The sequence below is a fragment of the Ranitomeya variabilis genome, chromosome 5, assembly GCF_051348905.1.
Source record: "Ranitomeya variabilis isolate aRanVar5 chromosome 5, aRanVar5.hap1, whole genome shotgun sequence".
Classification (NCBI taxonomy): Eukaryota; Metazoa; Chordata; class Amphibia; order Anura; family Dendrobatidae; genus Ranitomeya; species Ranitomeya variabilis.
In genome coordinates this window covers 624,629,081-624,650,544 of record NC_135236.1, presented here as the reverse complement: position 1 = coordinate 624,650,544, position 21,464 = coordinate 624,629,081, and the positions used below count along the sequence as shown (strand labels likewise).

The 21,464-nt window shown below is 43.1% G+C and overlaps 1 long non-coding RNA gene across 2 annotated transcripts in view; it reads left to right on the top strand.

Annotated features, from left to right (window-relative positions):
* Positions 1 to 19,922, top strand: part of LOC143776603 (uncharacterized) — a 71,188-nt gene extending 51,266 nt beyond the window's left edge. The window contains exons 5-6 of one of the 2 annotated variants that reach the window (XR_013215875.1): positions 12,654 to 12,733; positions 19,135 to 19,922. This is a non-coding gene — a long non-coding RNA (uncharacterized LOC143776603). Of the gene's footprint in view, positions 1 to 12,653; positions 12,734 to 15,676; positions 16,323 to 19,134 lie in introns of those variants that run through there. The other variant, XR_013215874.1, reaches the window with a different exon arrangement.
* Positions 19,923 to 21,464: the final 1,542 nt, after the last annotated feature.

Here is a 21,464-nt window from a genome sequence, read left to right as displayed (position 1 = left end):
GACTCAGAGGCCCGGTACCGGGTACCCCTCGGCCCTGCGGCAGTGGGGACGCTTCAAACTTGGCGTCACGAACAGGATCTACTTAAGCCTGAAGAATCAGGTCATGTGTGCCTTGGAACTGTGATTTATTATGCTTGGACTGTGCTTTACTGCAAGGATTGTGTATTGCCATTTACCGCCAAAATCCGCCATTACAGCGCTGAGGAGAGCGCCGGAGAAGAAGAAGGGCGTGGAAGTGGGCGTTAATGAGCTGAAGAGCGCGAAAGACAATGGCCGCCCAGTCTAAGTATTTCTGCACCGTGAGGACATGTCCGTCAGCAGCCGAGATCCGCCTCCTAATCCTCAATGGTGGGCAGAGAAAGAGAAAACGGAACCGCCCACGAAGAAGAGAGCGGGAAAAGGACGAGGAAGAAGAAGTGAGCGACATGGAGGACGCCATGGCGAGCCACCCGGAGCCGGAGCGTGGGGTAGGAGCAGAGGACTCCCCCAGCTACCCGGAGAGGCATCGCAGCCAGACCTCCACAGTTGACGCTGACCTCCTGCAGACTGGAGCGGACGGGCTGATCCACCAACCCCTACAGACGTGGCTGAGCACTGAGGCCGGGTGGAAGAAGACCATCATCGGGAGCCTCGCCAGACGTCTGTCGGCAGCCTCGTCTGGTCCGGAGCAAGAAAGAAGTTCCAGCGCTCCGAAGCCAGAAAGCAAGGCCCTGCCAGAAAGTGAGGTGCTGCAAACGGAGATGACAACGCCGCAGCGCAAGGCCCTGCAACTAGCGTTCCAGACCCCAGCGGAGACGGAGCAGACCGGCACTGGAGGGACCGCATCTGAAGCAGGTATGAAGAACGACCCTGCCTCGCCAGCAGAGGACTTGCTGATAGGCCCCGTCGCGGTATCCCCTTCCCCTGGGACCTATAGACTCCGGCGCCTTACACCCTCGGATCTGGCCACGGGTATGGAGCATTTCTTAAAGGGCCCGATCTCGCCGATCACCTTACCGAGCGAAGTCTATGCGGAGCTACGGCCGCCAGAGCGAGAGTAAACCTCGATGCCATGGACATGTAAATAGTTAACTGTTTATCTTTTTGTGTTTTCTTGCTACTACAACCCGTCTAGGCTTATTCTTAAAGGGATCCCTTTGTTGACCCGGGATCCCTATTGCTTTTTGTTTGTTTTCTACTTTTGCCCCAGTTATTAAGAGACTGCCGAATCATGGACGGTGAATGATTCACAAACTGATGCTGTAAATAGTTTGCACCTTCTTAAAGGTGTCCTCTACTGGTTTTACATAAAGAAAGGACTCTTTGCGAAGACACTGTTCTTGGAACCAGCACTGGAGTCCTTGCTGCGTACGGACTTGCAGCTTGAGAAGTTGCACTACCTCATAGAGACTTGGTCCCCTCTTAAAGGGAACGTTCACTCATAGCACTTAAAGTCTAATGATGCCTTAAGAGAAATAGTGATAATGCTTACATGTAAAGTTATATGTAGAAAGCTAGTTAATTGTAAGAAATGCTTAATAATGGGTTAGAGAATGAGGACAGAAAGTGAACCCAGACAGGGTTAGTCAGTGAGTCCTCCTAGGAGCCATACAGAGATGGCTCAGTAATCTTGAACTGAAAGATGGATGATAAGTTCTATACTGTGTATAGTAGCAGAAAGGCAGTAGGCCCGGGCAGAAAGGGGCGGTCCTGTAACAGAAAGGAGAGGCAGTAGACCTGGAGCAGATAGGACAGGCGGTCCTGCAGATATAAAGAAGGAGAATGAAGAAAAGTTGATTAGCCTTACAGCGTTTTATAAGAAGGTCTTTAGTGGATTGAGCGTGTACGTCCTTAAAGGCAATGTTAAATTATTGTTCAAAATTTGCACTAAGTAGAATACCCGGTTGGGTAAGAAGAGTTATTTATAGTATGTTATTTAAAATATTTAACCATGTTTGTAACGTTCAAGTGTCCTCACCTCCCATAAAGGGAAGCTCTGTTCAAACTTACTTGTTATTTGCATTTTCAAAATTGTATGTCTTTTTGCTGACATGTATTGTTGTTTTCTTCCCAGTCCAGGAGTACTGGATTTAACCGGGGGGGAGTGCAGCGCCCCAGAGTCCAGGTCGTTGCAGTACTGATGCTCCGCCGCTAAGGGGGCTGTGGTACGTCTGATGGCATTGAAGGAGTTCACCTGACCAGGTATCACAGACACCAATACATTTCACAGTCTGGCCTCCAGGGGGAGCTAAGGGCACTATGTATTAGGCCACTCCTCACAGTCTGGTAAAACTGGGGGTTAGAGAGGAAGTTTGATCAGAAAGCTGACTGGGAATCAAACAGGCAACACCTTGTGGCAGAGGGTGTTGCAGGGAGAGACTCAGGGGGGTCCCTGTCAGGGGTGGGATCCTGACAGAGGCCTAGCGAATAGAGAGAAAGTTACGGGTCCGCGCCTGCACTTCATCGCGGCGGTACCCCAAGAAAGGATAAGAAGCGAGATTTATTGTGCTGAGTGAGAAACGAGATCAACGCAACAAGGAGAAACACCAGTAGGAGTCGTGCTGTAAGACGAGGCAACATCCTACTGAGGCGCACAGCCGGTGGCCGGAACGCCGAGGAAGTATTAGGCTCCAAGCAATACTTCAAACCTACGGCAGTACAGTCAGTTAGAGGTGGGCTGTCTCACCCAATTGACCTAGGAAGACACAAGGGGGGTAACAACAGGAGTGGGGCGACGATAAGAGTCCCAGAAGAGCTCCGAGCCTCCCCGTCATACGGGTGCGTCCTAACCATAGCATCTGGGGGACGTGGAAGAACATCAGAATCGAGTTGTGAGGGAACACGAGAAACAGACACAACAGTTGTGGGGACTATCCCGTAAGCACAGCAGGGGAGGACCACAACACACAAGCGCTAGAAGGTAGGCACAGATTTCCACCTGTAAAGGGATCTCTGGATGTGCCATCGGACCGACCGGACTTGCGCAGCCCAGTTAACTGTATTCCGGATTGAGGACCCTGAAGCCTTCAGTAAAGAGGTAAAGAGACTGCAACCTGGTGTCCTCATTATTTACTGCGACCGGCACTTCACCGCACCATAACATCTTCCCATACCTCCACCTTTATTGTACGCCCCTCAGCAGGGTCACGGACCGGGTCTAGCCACCATGACAACCCCAAAGCAGAGGCTCAGAGGCCCGGTACCGGGTACCCCTTGGCCCTGCGGCAGTGGGGGCACTTCACTTCTCCTCCTCTTTTCTTTACTAATTTGCTCCTCCTCCCCAGTTTATTATTGCTGTGCTCTTTCTTCCCAATTCATTACTACAGTACTCCTCTTCCCCAATTCATTACAACTGTGCTCCTCCTCCTCAACTCATTGGTACTGTGCTCCTCCTTTCCAACTCATTATTACTGTGTTCCTCCTTCACAACTGATTAGTACTGATTGTTTATTTAACTGATTAGTACTGTGCTCCTCCTTCCCAACTCACTACTACTGTGCTCCTCTTTCCCAACACATTAGTACTGTGCTTCTCCTCCCCAACTCATTACTGTGTTCCTCCCCATTTCATTACTGGTGGTGAGTATATGGATTAAAGTGAACCACGACACACAACGGGATGGTAAAGGGATGAGGAAGGCCCTACCAATAGGGAAATGAGGAATGGTCACCTCTTGCTCAAACCTGAGCGTGACCCTGCACTCCTCTAATGCCCTAAGTAGGTACTTCCCCCCACTGCCGTCAGGAACCTTGTCCCTCGCTGCCACATAACACTGCCCTGGCTAGTGCACTGGCCAGTAAGGGCCCTAGCCTCACCACTGCAGATAGTACAACACAGGGGACAGTGACATATGCGAGATAGATGGGGTAATAACACAACTTAGCTTTAAAACTTCCTGTGCTGCAATGCACCACACAGCAGAATAAAGGCATCAGGATCATGAATTCACGAAACCAGCTGATAAACCACAGCAGCCAGCAAGCTCTTTACTCCAGGATTGGTCACTCTAGATTGCTCTATCACTGACAGTCAGCTGATGCATCAGGTGACCTAACAACTCTGCAGTTACAACAGATTACCAGCTAGGGAAACTAATATTAACCCATGCTGGTCCTGAAAGGAAAAAAGCTTCATTTAAATCATAGTGGAACCAGAGCTGCCACGAATCAAAAAATGGATCATGACAGATATGTGGAGCGCCCCGTCAGGGCTGTGGGGTACTCGGTATCGGGTCCTGTGGTTCACAGGGGGATGTCACAGTGGCTGACCCGGTCTGTGGCCCTGGGATGTCCGTATAAAAGGGAAAGGTCTTTAGAAGGATAAAGTCTGTGTTCGTGATGCCACCTGTGGTATTCGATCAGGGTGACCAACGCTGCTTTAAGGGGTCCACTGGGGTGATGTTACGGCAGCTAGATGGTATACCTTCCCACAGGTGAAGTATGTCCCCAGGGCTTCCCAGTGTGTAGATGGTGAATGGTGAACGGCGCAGTGAAGAACGAGGACACAAGGTTGCAGTCTCTTTACCTTTACTGAAGACTTCAGCATCCACAGTCCAGGGCACCAGACCACAGGGTAGGCAGAGTCCGACCGGTTTGGAGGCAAGTCCAGAATCCCCTTGTCCAGGTGGAAATCAATAGCCTTCCCTTACGCTGCAGTGGTGTAGTCCCTTACTGCCTATGGCTTCACATAAGGGTCTCACAGATGTGATGTTTCGCTCTCTCTGTCCCCCATATAGGATAGGACAAAACCCATATGAGTGGTGACCTGAGCCTGTTTATAGGGTCTGTTAGATAACCCGGCTCTGTGGGTGTCACGTGCCTCCTGGGTATAGGTGCGGACAGGTAACCTGCAATTAGCTGTCCTGCTGGTCTCTAAAATAAGGCGTAGAGGTCCTTACTCCCTCGGTGTTCCAGCTACCGGGTTTCTGCGCCTCAGAAGGAGGCAGCCTTTTCGGGTCTGGTCCCCCTCTGGTATCCTCTCCTTTGCTTCGACTTCCTTCATGCTCGCTGCAATACAATTCTGCCTTTCAATATCCCTTTCTGGGAGCTGCAGCTCTGAGGGCATGCACAGCTCCGTTGACCCTCTGTCCTCCTCAGACTGTCGTCTGGAACTGACTGAGCTGAGCTCAGCCAGCAACTAACTTCTGCCTGGAACTGCCTAACTTTCCCTACAGACTACCAGTTATATATATGTGGGGAGTGACCTAATAAATAGGAGCAAAAGCTCCCCCTGGTGGCCTGGAGTGTGAATGTGTTGCATGTTTGTGATACCTGGATGCAGTTATCCTTTCTTGCCTCCAAACATAGCATCACTCTCCCCTGGAGGAAAGCAATACCACTGTGACGACCAGGACCCTGGGGCGCCACATATGACCAACATCTTTCATGCAATACTGCGGAATATCTGCCCCAACCCGACCTGTAAGAGAAGAAAAATAACTTTTATTATACTCACCTGTGGGACGGTCCGCTCCGATGGGCGTCGTTGGTCTTGGTCCGGTGCCTCCCATCTTCTTACGATCCATTTCCTCCTGCTTGCTTTGTGTGGATGATGCATCCCTTAGTCATCCACACAGTCTCCTCCGCACAGTGCTACTGTGCAGGCGTACTGCAGTGCGCATGTACCGGGGTTATTTGACCTTTCCCAGCACCTGCGCACTGCACTACTTTGCTCTGCCCTCAACAGGGCAGAGAAGTATGCCTACGCAGGAGCATGGTGCCGAGGAGATGCGTCATCTGCACAAAGCAAGCAGGAAGGTGGCATGGTTAGAAGAAGGAAGGCGCCGGACCAAGAAGAACAACACCCATTGGACTGGACCGCCCGCAGGTGAGCATAATTAAAGTTATTTTTCTTCTCTTGCAGGTCGGGTTGGGGGCAGATATACAGCATTATAGAATGCTGTATATCAGCCCTGAAAGGTAATGGCCGTATCACTTATTGGCCAAACCCAGTGACAGGTTCCCTTTAAGGTTGGTTGTGAGATCTGGGCATTAGGGGTCTTTTTTTGACCATTGTGGCAAACTTTAGAGACCCTGTTTTGACTACTGAGAAAAGTGGGGTGGAGACACGATCAAATTGCTGCAGCGATGAGTGTTAGGGTACCGTCTCACATAACGATTTACCAACGATCACGACCTGCGATACGACCTGGCCGTGATCGTTGGTAAGTCGTTGTATGGTCGCTGGGGAGCTGTCACACAGACCGCTCTCCAGCGACCAACGATGCCGAGGTTCGCTGGTAACCAGGGTAAACATCGGGTTACTAAGCGCAGGGCCGCGCTTAGTAACCCGATGTTTACCGTGGTTACCAGCGTAAAAGTAAAAAAAACAAACCGTACATACTCACCATCTGATGTCCGTCAGGTCCCTTGCCGTCCGCTTCCCGCTCTGACTGAGTGCCGCCGTACAGTGAGAGCAGAGCGCAGCGGTGACGTCACCGCTGTGATCTGCTCTCACTTTCCGGCCGGCAGACAGTCAGAGCGGGAAGCGGACGGCAAGGGACCTGACGGACATCAGATGGTGAGTATGTACGGTTTGTTTTTTTTACTTTTACGCTGGTAACCACGGTAAACATCGGGTTACTAAGAACGGCCCTGCGCTTAGTAACCCGATGTTTACCCTGGTTACCAGCGAACGCATCGCTGGATCGCTGTCACACACAACGATCCAGCGATGACAGCGGGAGATCCAGCGACGAAAGAAAGTTTCAAACGATCTGCTACGACGTACGATTCTCAGCAGGGTCCCTGATCGCTGCTGCGTGTCAGACACTGCGATATCGTAACGATATCGCTAGAACGTCACGAATCGTACCGTCGTAGCGATGGAAATTTCACTGTGTGACGGTACCCTTAGAGCAAGAAAGATCCTATTTGACCACTGGGTGAAGTTGAGTATTAAACAAAAGGAAAGGTCAAAAACATGCGTGACTACTAAAGGAAGGGATGGTGACACTATATCTAAGGGCAACTTTAGGGAGAGGGTAGGCTGCTTACAGGGTACAGCTTCACATTTGATTAAGGGGCATCTGGAAGATATGTATATTGTACATGGGGGAACTCGTCTTTTATCACCCCACCCAGCAATGACCATGACCCTAAAGCTCCAGACAGGCTGTTTAACAATGTCATTCCAAAGAGATCAGAGGCTTCAGAAGTAAAAGTTTAAGCATGACTTTTCGCAGCTTCTGTACATAAGCAGATCGAACAATCTGCATTTGCCTTATGGGATGACAGATGGCGAATTAGTTCTAACAGAGTACATCATACACATAAAATTAGGACTCAAGTCTAATGTAATGAGCTAAATTGTTTAATCATCATTACGTCCAGATTCCCACAACTGAACTGTGTCTGTATACACTAAGCATTCTGGACACTTTTTTGTGTTACAGCATACACGCAGCTATTATGTCAGTTGATATTACATGCATTTAGTTTGACTATTTACATAATAGCAAATTAATAAAGTGATTAAAAAAAACATTATTTAGAAATGACCCATAAAGAGAACATTTTACACGACCGTCTGTAATAGGTGATTATATCTAAATGCTGTCAGTCCCTTTGAAAAACTTGTGCTGGGTTAGGAAAATATAGCTGCTTTCATATGGTGCCAACAACAAAAGACACAGTCTCCTGTTATAAATGCTTGTGAAATAAGGGGGATTTAGGGTTCACTAGAGTATGGAGGAATGTTTGCAATGTTCTGCACTCTATTGCAAACACAGCTCATCTATGTTGATATGGATTTGAACCTCTGTTGGCAAAAGAAGCTGAAAATGTCAAAGCTTATAATATATGAACAGTATCGCTGTGTTTGCAATGTGTAGACAACAAAGCTGTGTATGTTTTTGTGTGCAGACAGCAGCGGTGTAAATGCATGGAATTTGTGTATAGCAGAGCTGTGTGAGTTTAGCTTACTCAGATTTATTTTTAGTGGCTTTGCTCACTTATATAGCACAATTAATTCCACAGCACTTTACAGCCATCATCACCACCACTGTCTCCATTAGGGCTCACAATTTAAATTCCCTATCAGTGTCTTTGGTGAGTGTGTGGGGAAAACAGAAAACCCGGAGGAAACCCACGCAAACATGGGAAGAACATACAAACCTATTGCAGATTTTGTCCTTGGTGGGATTTGAACCCCAACACTGCAAAGCAATAGTGCTAACCACTAAGCCACCATGGCTAGTTAGACTACACACATCATTATAATGTATGGTAATAGATCCTGTTTCCAGCGATGTATCACTTACTTTACTGGGTGCTGCCGCTATAATAGAATCGCAGTTTTCTCTGCTGCAGATCTAGCAGAGCTCAGAATGTTGAGCCCTGTGTAACCACACACCACTGATTGACAGCTTTCTAGGTAAAATCTATATTGACAGAGAGCTGCTAAATAGTGCAGGGGGTGAGGTTGGACTAGGGAGCAAATACTAGACCTGGAATGATATTCTCCTGCTGATAAAACATTGATTGTATTGAAACAGCAAAGCACAGCCCAGTAAGTAACAAATGACTGGAATCAGGGTATTTGCCCAAACATTGTGCTGCTGTTAGATTACAATGCAAGCATTTGCCGACAAATTCTCTTTGAAGGGAATTGGTCAGCAGGTTTTTGCTAGCTCATCTGAGGGCAGCATGATGTAGGCAAAGAGACCCTGAATCCAATGATGTATCACTTACTGGGTGCAGCTGTTCTAACACAATCATACTTCTTAGATGCAACATGAAGCAAAGCTAAGAAATCTGCTTCTGCCCACACCAGACTCTGAGTGTGCATAGTCTACTGATAGTGAGCTGCTGATCACAGGAGGGGGAGGAGTCAGACTGGCAGTCACGTGCCATGTAGTCCAGACAATGATAATCACCAGGTGATAAAACCTTCATTGTAAGTAAACAAAATTTATATCCAAAAGATAAAGTCCTTTGACTAGTATAGTGTCACTGATAATAGCATAAGTTCAAACATTGTTACCCGGATAAACCCTACATCAAGGGAACTAGATGAACAAAAGTGAACGCTTGAAAAGTATCTAATATAATAAATTTTATTGCAAAAGTTTACACAGAATAATAGCAATACACAAAATGATTTTAAAAAGCAGGTGCCTCTTGTGTGATGGATTGCACAATGCAAGACCTGTGCATGCAGTAACAATAGTTTTGTGCATCCAGTAACCATAGTTTGTATGGTATAAGTAGATTGGATCAAACCCTCTTATGTATATGAGCAAGGTTGCTCCTAGCTTATTATTTTATATTGATCATAGCTGAGTGGGCCAAAAAGTCAGTTGACTATTGTGGAAAAGCTATATATGTACCCAGGGTACCATAACCCATCTACCTAACAAGGATTATAACACTGATCAAATATGAGAAATATTTATAGTTAATGTGCAAAATTCGTAAAGATTATGGTGGAATTTCCCTCATGTACAAGCCATGGGCAAATCAATGATCTTGTCTAAGGAATTTAGGGCTGAATTAGGAGTCGCAGGAATTCGAGAAAAGTCCAAACATCCTTCAATGGTTATGTCAGAATCTAAATATTGATGACTTATCCTCAGAATAGGCTATCAATGTTTGATCAGTGGGTGTCTTATGAAAAGGACTATCGCCAATCAGCAACAAGCGCTAATACCCTTTTTTTTCTACAGATACGGCAACTCTCGTATTTATGGCTGTGCCTGGGAAAGTATTTCATTGCCATTAACTTAAATGGGAACTATTCTCTTTTTTTTTAATGGCCTTCGGCTCAATCTCAAACTATGGCAACTTAATGGATGAACGATCTGTAGGAAGATTGATCTTGTGTAAGCCTAGATAGGTCAACCAGGGTCTTCTTCATCATTATCTTGATAGTATCAATATCAAGCCATTGGGTTGCTGGTCTTCCTCTTTGCCTTGTTCCTTCTATTCTTCCGACCATGATGTCCTTTTCCAGTGATTGTCCAAAGTAGGCAAGTCGTAGCTTGGTGATCCTTGCTTTGAGTGACATGTCTGGCTTGATTTGTTACAAAATTGAATTGTTTTTTCTTCTTGCCAATAATAGTATTGATAGCATCCTTCTCCAGCACCACATTTCTAAGGCGTTGACTTTTATTCTTCTTCTGGCTTGTTTCTTTATCGCCCAGGCTCACGTCCGTATGTTACCACAAAAAAGACCAAATTATGTACAAACCGTGTTTTTGTCGCCAGTGAAATGTTCCTCAACCGTGTACAGTGACTTCATTTTTTCTTCGCCTATAACTATTCTCTTATTGACTTCCAGTATTATCAAAGCATCTTGAGCGATCATTGATCTGAGTAGGTTGAAGTCCGTTGCAACTTCGAGTTCGTCGTCGTCCATCTCAAATGTGTCGGTCATAACTGGAAGTAGTTAATATTTTTGACATCTTTGTGTTGAGTAGGAGTCCCGTGTTCAAGCTTTTTTCTGAAGATTAAAGTCCTGGAAAACCCCTATTTAATCATGATTGACATTGGGTCTACTTGTCCTGGTCCTCATTTACATAAAACTAGAAGATAGCCCTGCAGGACAACAACAGGAACTAGGTAACAGGAAACTGGTAAGTGTCAGGCAGGTACGGACTGGGGCTGAAATTCAGTCCTGGTGTTTGAAATCACACAGGCCCATGCTGTCCCCATCCCCAAGCACCAGATGGGATATATCACTAATATTACCCTGTGTGGAGGAAAGCAAGATTTACTACAAGACCAATATTTCTAATGATACCTCTGTCCTGCTGAGGTAAGTGACGGCGTCAGCGACTTTGTGTCACAACTCTTAACAGTATGGGTGTCTTGAGAACACCGATTTAGTTAACAACGTAGCAGACAAGGCAGCCCACGATCAGACAGGCTCCTCTGGCATTTGCCAGAATTGACAGGTGGTCTGTCCGGCCCTGGCGTCAGGCAGCATTACTGATTCAGAGCTCAGAACCAAGGATTTCTCATCCATCCTAGCTACTGTATATCGTTTTAGATATTTCTACGGCCTCTGTTCTTCTCTGTAGAACTTTTTACCAAGGGAGGAATAAAAGTAAGAAAACAATAGTGACTGATGAGGCCGAACCTTCCTTAGATCATTACACTGCATTTACTCGATTCCAGCAGACTCTTTCCTAAGCTTCCTAAGCTTAAATCTAGCAGTTACAAATACACAAAACTGTCCAGAAAGAATTTTCTGCAGTGTTCGCATTTTTGTCTTTTAACGTTACTTAAACTTGTGAAGTCTGCAGACACTTGCAAAGACTATCGATGTGACTAACAACAGTTAGATGCGGGAATCAATAGAGGGCAGATTGCCTGCTTTGTCCAAATTAACGCATGCTGGACTTGATTGGGGGCTGAGAAGAAACTTGCTGAAACGTGTGCTTTTCCTTATTTAATGTCATTCAGCTTCTATAGAGCAAGCCATATTCTCATCAAGATGTCTTCTATTTCTGTGACATCGCAACAAAGGAGCAGATGATAACTCAGAAATGGTACAAGCTTGGCAAGCTAAATTTAGATGTCTTGGCCGTCACAGTATTTAAGCTCAGTCTGTGAAGTCTAAGCAATCAGAAGTCATTTACAGTGACAATCCAAATTCACTAACATTAGGAGCATAGATCAGGTATGGAGCTGATAAAAATCTTTTCTTAATTCCACTGAAAAGAATGCAAAATATCAGTGATTTGGCAACAGGGTACACTATTTAACACAAATGCCATCATACTACGCCCTATTTAAGTAGCCAACAGCTCAAATTTTGGTTTGGGTGGCTACCAGGAATGTAGAAAGAATACATCATACATCTAGGCCCTTATTCATCAAGACCAGCATTGTTTACACCAGTCTTGATGAGGAGGCATGTTGGAATCAGAAGCTCCTGATTCATTAAGAGATGCCTCGCCATAAATCTAACTTGTCTGGGACTGACGTGAAATTTGTGCCAAAAGGAACGCCACAGCTAAATATGAATTAGAAGAGCTATGGCGTCATGCCCCCATCATGCCCATTTTTGGCTGAGCTGGACAAGACTGACGTCAAAATGCCAAAAGGCACAATTTTTTTGTGCAACTCCACATTGTGGAAAATATTTGAGACTTTTCAAAGTGATTTACGCTAAATCATTTTCATAAATATGCCCCTGGTTTATTAGTTCATGAACAGAAGGAAAAAGGTAATCATCTCACCTTCCAGGGAGGACAATTCAGTGTGAAAACCACTTATATTTACATGGGAACCCTGGTGGACCTTGTTTGGTCACGGTGTGGTGCAAGGAGGGTAGCAACATACCAGGCTGGTCTCCATGTCATAAGAAGAGTGAAGGTTAAGACTTTGGGATCTAGCACAGCACCCTGCCCGAAGATTGAGCAAATCAACTTACATTGTTCTCCAGTTGTATCACTATGCTTCAAGATTATAGACCCGTGGGTTATGGTTTCCGGTACACAGTTTGGTGTTAAGAAACTTTAGCACATAGATCATGGTTACAGCAGCAACAAAATGTAGTAATTCAGGCACCAACTTGCTTTGTTCTTCTGTTTCACCGGGGCTTGACACCACCCTCAACGAGGAACAGGTTCACTGAAATTGTCCTGAAGCCTCAAAACGTAGTTCCATAACTTGACTTGCGAAATTCACTCTTAACTCTTACTTCACGCTTATCTCACTTATATATAGGGTAAATGGACTGCTGAGGCCTGACGTCTCCTGGAGCGTCGTCTTCTCCAGAGAAGTTTTTGATTGTTCATCAAATAAGGGTAGGTATTTATATAGTCAAAAAAGATGCTAAACTTGGCGCTGTCACTCCAACAGAATGTAGTTTCAGTCCAGAACTGGGACAAAAGATGCTATTTTATTTATACAGTTAAGCATTTTGTGGCTCTGCTCACCTTCATTAGACCAAAAACAAGACCTTCATTGATTTTGGGCTGATGAGTGGGAGCAGATCATGTAATATTGAGACACCATTTTAATCAAATAGAATCTTTAACTTTATTTCTGGACTGATGCTACATTCTGTTGGAGTGAGGGCTCATATGGACTAGCGTATAAATTGGGTTCATGCGATCTGATTTTTAATCAGATAGCACACTTACCCATGTTATTCTGTAGGGCTGATCGGATGAATGATTTTTTTTTGTCGGCCCAACTGTCCTTGAGAAAAAAAATCACAGCATGCACTACTAAGCAGTGTCGGGCAGTCTTGGTCCTTCCATGTATCACTTCTGAGTGTGATACTATAATTCTCCTATAGTGGTCGCTGCAGAAGAAATGATCAGACAACTCTAAGGGCTCAATCAGATGACAGTCAGTCCAAGCACAGACCGCTAATTCATGGACATGATCTGCCAACCCGACCATGACAGATCTACATATTTCTTTCAATATATAGAGCTTTTTGTTTGTACTGCTTATATATCTTTTTGGCTTTCCTTTTGGGATATGCGTTACTTATACCTCCATTGTTCATCATTAATGGATGCACTACTATAATATATGTTACTCTTGTAAATGGTTTTTAACTATTTATTGAATATGTGCATTATTAATTACTGGGGTCTCTTAAGTTTTGGAACTCCTGCATTTTGCACACCCATTAATCTTTCTCTGTGTTTGTTTGTTGGAATCTCTTCCTGATGATTATTTTTGCACAATAAAGTTTAAAGACTTTTTAAATTGATTTCTGCACATGGATTGGACAGAAATGTATCAGCTGTCAGGTTCCATTTAATTTGACAATTAAAGGTGTTGTCTAAGATTAAAAAAACATAGCTGCTTTCTTCCTCACACTTTGCTATATCAATGTATGGGTTGTGTCTGGGATTGCTCCATTGTGAGCTACAATACCATACACGACCTGTGAACGGGTGATGTTACTTTTGAAAAACAGCTGCCATGATTTTGTATCAACCCCATTAAGGATATAAGCACACAATATGCCCAATTAATCAAGATTTGCATTGAGGGGCGTGCCTCTTCATGAACCAATAGTGTCAGATGAGTGGGGTACACCTCTGAGTGTGCCTAGCCAAAAATCCTACTCCAGCCCCTGCGGATCTGGAAGATGCCAAAAGTTTCAAAATTTAGGCGCAACTCCAAGATGAGCCTAAATTTTGACATTTTTTAAAGCTTTTACACGTGAAAGCTTAGATGCATCAAGTCCAATATCTTTTAGACTTATTTGTGAAACAGAAGACCCTTCAAGAAATCAACAGTGCTTTCCCTAAAGCGCCTTTCTGGACATCTAATGTATAAGATATTGGCATCTTCCTATCTGAAGCCACATGTACAATGGTCAGGTCACCTTTTTTAGCCTCTTCACGGATTTCGAACACTGAAGCATTTAAATGGGCTCCTCTAAATTTTTAGCCCTCAGTTTGCTTTAATGGCTTGTTTGGTTCCATATATGTTTGCTTTCCTGTGAGATAAAAATTCTGGACCTTGTTTTCGTAAAATTCTGGATTGTGTCATTCATGATATTTCTCCTAGGACTGTTCAGGATAACAAAAAAATAGACAACTGGGTGTTTTTAATAGGGCGTGTCACTACACAGTCTGATATTATCAGCACTGATCAGTCAGTAACTTGACAATAGATCGATAACACCTTAATAGAATAACAATGACTTCAATGACCTGGGGGAGATTTTGTTGCCAGGATATGATTATTAAGATTGGAAAGTCATTCAACAAATTTCAACAGTAGTAAAAAATGAATGCTTAGCTGTAATATTGTAACAAATAATGTCAAATTTAATTGGATCAAATACCCATGAACACATCGCATAAAATCTAAAGGATTTGTGTTCTCTTTATTGTGTTTTCTTTATTCCTAATAGCCAAAAGTAATTTATTCCTAATAGCCAAAAGTAATTTATTCCTAATAGCCAAAAGTAATTTAACTTTATTTTAACTTTAGTCAGGCACATACATGCATTTGCTCTAAGTAAATAGAATCACACAATTAAGTGGATTTTTTCTTTCTAACAATTCCAATCTTGTGTTATAAGGAAAGGGTTAAAAAAAACCTTTCAAATGAACTATACTGTACTTAACAAAAGTAATAAAATATATACAGAAGAAATAGAACAGATTTTTGTTGTTTCAACTCAACTCGCCATGTTTAGAGGAAGAAGGACGAGTACAATCCCAAGAACACTGTCACAACAGTGAAGCAGGGTGGAGGAAACATAATACTTTAGTTGTGCTTTTCGGAAAAGGGGACGGGATGACTGCACCATATTGAAGGGAGGATGGATAGGGTCATGTATCTCGAGATTTTGTCCAACAATCTCCTTCCCTCAGTATGAGCATTGAAGATGGGTCTTGGCTGGGTCTTTCACCAAGACAATTACCCGAAACACACAGCCAGGGAAACTAAGTTATGGCTCTGTAAGAAGCCCTTCAAGGTCCTGGTGTGGCATAGTCAGTCTTCAGACCTGAACACAAAAGAAAATCTTTGGAGGGAGCTGAAACCCAATGTTGCCCAGTGACAGCCCCAAAACCTGAAAGATCTGGATAAGATCTGTATGGAGGAGTGGGCCAAAATCCCTGTGTGATGGTGTGATAAGTTATGTGGGTATCATTTTTGTGTATATTTCTATTTTACTGATTATCATGGTGTTACTGTATCTTGTAGGATGAGTTGTTATTTGCCATCTGATATTCTCCCCACAGTTCTGTATTGTTATCTCTCCACAGGGTCAGTGAATAATGTTGTTTGCTAATATGCTAATGACATGTTGACCTAGCTTGTTGAAACAATGAGCCCCTGGGACCTTTCCCCCTCCTGACCTGTGAATGAGGGGGGAGATTTGTAAATATCAAGGAGGTGAGACAGAGATCGGTCTGATGTGGAACCATGATGTGAAGAGCATATCAGAGAGAAAGAAGGGAATATGGACTGTATCCTGTATCCTCTGTGCTGGATTGTTGGACTTATCCTGTTACTGAAATGCATTCGTGTTCTGGAATATTTTATCCTTTGTGTGATGGATCGTGTATATGGACCGTTCGTGTTTTTGCCTACATAAAGGTCTTGGAATTGTTCACTCTTCTCTTGCTCTGTTGATTGTGTGGTACCGGAGAAGGAACCCGTGACACCCTGTTGCAGTGGTTTCTGTACCAAATATTAGGTTATGCTTTTCTATTGTATCAAATACTTATTTCATGCAATACAAGGCAAATTTATTATGCAAAAATCATACAATGTGATTTTCTGGATTTTTTAAAAGATTCTGTCTCTCACAGTTGAAGTGTACCTACGATAAAAATTGCAGACCTCTCCATTCTTTGTAGGTGAGAAAACTTGCAAAATTGGCAGTGTATCAAATATTTATTTTTCTCACTGTAAGGCTAGCGTTGGTACGGGGCCGTCGCGCTGCATCGGCGCGACGTACCGACGCATACTGTGCAAGCGCCGCACAACGGGGGCAGCGGATGCTGTTTTTCCACGCATCCACTGCCCCATTGTGAGGTTCGGGGAGGTGGGGGCGGAGTTGCGGCCGCGCATGCACGGTCGGAAATGGCGGACCGTCGGCACAAAAAACGTTACATGTAACGTTTTTTGCTGCCGGCGCTCCGCCACAGCACGACGGTTGCGACGTGTGTCAATACGTCGCAATGCGTCGCTAATGTTAGTCTATGGGGAAAAACGCATCCTGCAGACAACTTTGCAGGATGCGTTTTTTCGCCAAAACGACGCATTGCGATGTATGCAAAAAAACGCTAGTGTGAAAGTAGCCTACATGGGCAGATTATGTGCCCAAAATTGAGACAATTGACAATATGACAAGTCAATCAACACCTTTGAAAATGGTCACTTCTGTTCCAATAAACTACATAAATCAATAGTGTAAGCAATTATTACAAACATTTACTTGTTTTTCCACTTATGAGCCACTTCTTCTTCTCTCTCTTTTTTCTATAATTCATTGCTCACACTGAAAAACCCCCACCCAGCTCAAATCCAAAAAAGTAGACTGTGATGTGTCAGGTTACACTTCATATTATGCTCTATGGACAGGGAAGGGGGAAGGCTTTTTACCCAATTTCAGTTCTGAATTCACAGCCATGCAAAGTGACCTCAGGCAGTAGCCATGGCAGAGCTGCCCGGGCACGTTGGGAAATCATGTTGCAGTTGCAATGTGCTTTCATGTGTGAGGTGGATCACACTTACTTGTAGGCCGCAAACCTTCTCCAGGTCTCCAACTTCAAGAGCCACTAGGTCAAGGGACACCGGGTTTGTTTCAACAACCAAAAGTTTACTGGACAGTTCAAGTTAATCATATCGCAATACGCAGCGTTGGGCACCACACTTTCCATTCCTTAACACAGCACGCCTTCAGCATCCCTATCCACTTCTCCTGAACTATCCGCATGTTCAGTGGTTCTCTCAGTCGCGTCCAATCCTGCTGTCCACCTGGGATCATTTACTTTCCCTTCTCGCGTGTCTGTGTCCATTGTCCTTTCTACGTCAGAGGATAAAACACTCTCCATAGTACCTATACTGAGCCCTGAGCTCTGAACGTTGCATCAATGTCCACAAGGGTTCTAGTAAGGTCTTCCACTGCCATTAACAATAGATACTTGCTGAGGCAAGAAACCCATTGACCTTGAACTACACCTTGGTTACTGTACTTCCCTATCTGACTATCAGGAAGTAGTCCTTTTTTTTTACTAGCACTAACCCCTTTTCCACTGTGGGCTAGTCTCAAACATCAACTGTATGTTATACTATGTCTTAGCTAACTACAATTACTCTCTTATATCAGTATCTACTAATCTTATTGCCCTTAACTTATGCCCTAGATCTTAAGCTATATCTCTATGCAATGCTGTACACTACCATATCAAAGTCTTTTCACAATATACAATAAAACTGCAGTCCACCACTCTTACAGCCCCACAGCTCAGTACTGTTGTATAATGTCCTCCGGGCCTCTGCGAGATCAGATTTTAAGCACAGAAGTATAATACAATTTAAAGCTTAAAGGGAACCTGTCAGAAACGTCTACATCTCAAACCATTTATATGGGTGTGACCCTTTAAAAGATAAGCAAGTTGATCTTTTCCTCACTATAAAGTGATGCTCCAGCTGCGAGAAATCATGCTTTGAACTTTGCACTTACATTTCCCCAACCTCACATTGTATTCCCTACCTAGCACCCCTCTCCTCTGGTTGATTGACAGTTTGTTGGCCCCAATCCATAACAATGAACACAGCGTAAAGCTGAGAAGCTGCAAGTGCATTGTTATGCCCCAATGCACTTCCTGGTACTTATATACCGAACTCCCAAAAACTTTTTCTCACTTTGAGATCTTTTTTTTTAAAGGGCTACACAGTCATATAAATGGCTTGGGTGCGTAAAAGTGAAAAACAGGTTCCCTTTAAATATATGTGATGTATCCGATAAGTTATCATTTTATTTTATATAGCTCCTATTACATGATTTAGTAAATATGATTTTTTTCTATTTTACTTTTCTTTACTTAGATGTTTCTGTAGATTAAAGATTACAATTTTTCCCACTCAACGTTCTGAGACTCTTATATCAAGATCTGGGAAAAACTAATAAAGAAAAACATTCTCACTGATTTTCAGTCCTTGTTTTCAACATGGAGGCTTTGATAAATGATTCCCTAAGTGAATATTTACTTTCCACCACACAATCATGAAGCAAATTGTCAGATTACTGGGAGTAGTGGCGTCTTCTGATTTACATACTTGCTTTATTCTTTTAGACATCCCATTAGATCAGTAAAGTAAATGATTAGCTCTGTGCAAAGTGAATGTTATTTAGATGCGCGAAGTAACGCTCTTATGTTTTGCTGGTAGAGGATCAGGTTAATGATCAGGTTAATGATGTTATTCCAGATAAAGTCAACATTCCATTATATTTCTCATTATTTTTTTACATCCACTTTAGTTTGCCTGTTTATGTTTTCAATTTTAAAAGATTGTAAACTGTGTTATACAGCAAACAGATGACAGAAGTATAAATACATACAACCCCAATTCTCAAAGATTTGGGACGCGGTGTTAATATGTAAAGAAGACAAGAATGCAATGATTTGGGAATGTCCTTTAGAAATATTTTATTCACAACAGAACTTTTATTAAGTCATTTATTCATTTTATTTGCAATTTGTCTCTTCAGAGAGGAAGAGGACCCCGAAACACGATTCATTTTGCTTGAAATAGTTAACTCATTTAGAAACGGATGGCAACAGCACTTCTCGATAATGTCAGGAGAGGGTTCACAAATAGATAGAAAATCACGTGGTATTAATAAAAAACAGCTGAAGGGTGGATATTCAACTAATGCACATGATTGTGTAGAAATTGAGCATTTTAGAGAGGCAGAGTCTCTCAGACGAAAAGGTAGTCAGAGGTACACCAATCTGTGAACAGCTGCGTCTAAAAATTGCGGAACAGCTTAAAAAAATGTTCATTAACATAAAATTGCAAATATTTTTAATATCTCACCATTTACAGTACATCATATAATCAAAAAATTCAGAGATTCTAGAGAAATCCAAGTTCACAGTGGACAAGGCTCCACAGTCAATTCTGAGCATTACAGACAGGTTTTAGTACAACATAGGCTCCCATCCAGACAATGGCTATTTCAGGGAAGGTCTTGCATACTTCAACACGACAACTCTAAACCTAATACTTCATCCATCACAACAACATGGCTTCACAGAAAAAGAGTTTTGAATGATGAACTGGTCACTGGCCGCCTGCAGTCCAGACCTTTCAACAATAGAAAACATTTGGCACATTACGAAATGAGAAATCTGGCAAAGAAGACCCAGGATTGTTGAGCAGCTAGAATCCTACACCAGACAAGAATGGGACAACATTCCTCTGCCAAACACCAGCAACTGGTCTCTTCACTTCTCAGACACTTACAGACTGATGAAAAAAGTAGACGTGATGTTACAAAATGATGGACATGTGCCTGTCCCAACTTTTTTGAGATGTGTTGCTGCATCAATTTCCAAATGACTTGATTTTTTCAAATGAAATGGAAAAATGTGAAATGTTCAACTTCTGATGTGTTTATGCCCAGTTGTGAATAAAACATGGCTACAAGAGATTTCCGAATCAATACATCCTTGGTTTCTTTAGATTCTACACAGCGTCCCAACCTTTTTGGAATTAGGATACATTTACACCTGCGAATGAGCTGATCTGACCATGTATGTGTAAATAAATAACCCTTCGATTGCCAAACAGTTTTGAAATAATGGTAAGCAATTCTTCCTTTATAAAAACTGCAAAAGACTGGGCATATGTGTTGCCTACTTAACAGGTTGAGTTTTAGGTGCCAGTCCAACAGTGCCTACGTGCTCCTTAGATGTAAATATGGTACTATTAAATATACTGGCATACTACATTTATGAAACTTTCAAACATAAAAGTGGACCTATTAGACATGAGGGAAAGACTGAAAAATACTTTTTGAACACTCTGAGGTGTCCTACTTCTGTGTCCAACCCTTTACAAACTCTTTGACATTGCTAAACCTGTGTAAAGTGACCTCAGCATACTGCATATGGCTATATTTAGACAGATTGTGCTAAATGTACAGTTTTTTCAGTGTTTTATGGATTTCTCCCCATGAGTATATAACTAAGTTGTGAGGTGTGATGTCCTCGCACTATCTAGAGCAGTGTTTCTCAACTCCAATCCTCAAGACCCCACAACAGGTCATGTTTTCAGGATTTCCTTAGTATTGCATAGGCGATGGATTTAATGCTTGAGCAGGTGATGAAATTATCACCTGTGCAATACTAAGGAAATCCTGAAAACATGACCTGTTGTGGGGTCTTGAGGACTGGAGTTGAGAAACACTCATCTAGAGTCACCCCAAAATGGCTGATGCATTCCCTGCTTCTGCTTTTATACAGTCTATCTTTCCTGATTGAATGTCATAGAATGTTATGAGATAGCTAAAAGTTGTTATGAGAAAGTCCTCTTGGCGCCGTCCAAAGTCATGTGAGCCTTCTTTGGCTGTAGGAATCTTATGCAATGTGTAAAATAGCACAGGTACGTTTAGACAATTTGCGCAAATCGAAATGCAAATTGTACAAATTCTCCAGATTCAGCAAATTCCAAAACAAATTTGATTTGCCTTGTATTGATTTGTTCATCTCTAACACCTATTATTTGAAAAAACCTTTGTATATCATAGAGGAACGAAAATCCACCGAGGCAGCAGGTATATACGATAAAATCCAAATTTCTTATAGAAAAATGAACTAAAACTTGTTAGGGTCTCAGTGCCCTAACCCCCAACGATTGGCAACAGCCCCATAATATATAAAGCTCTTTTTTCAAATGATAGGTACACTTAAATATGCAATTTTAACATTTTATGTATTATGCATTATACTCGTTTCCAACTTGGTGTTCTGGAAAGGTGTTGCACTTGACAAACTGGCAGACATAAGGGATCAATTAAAATTGAGACCCACAGAG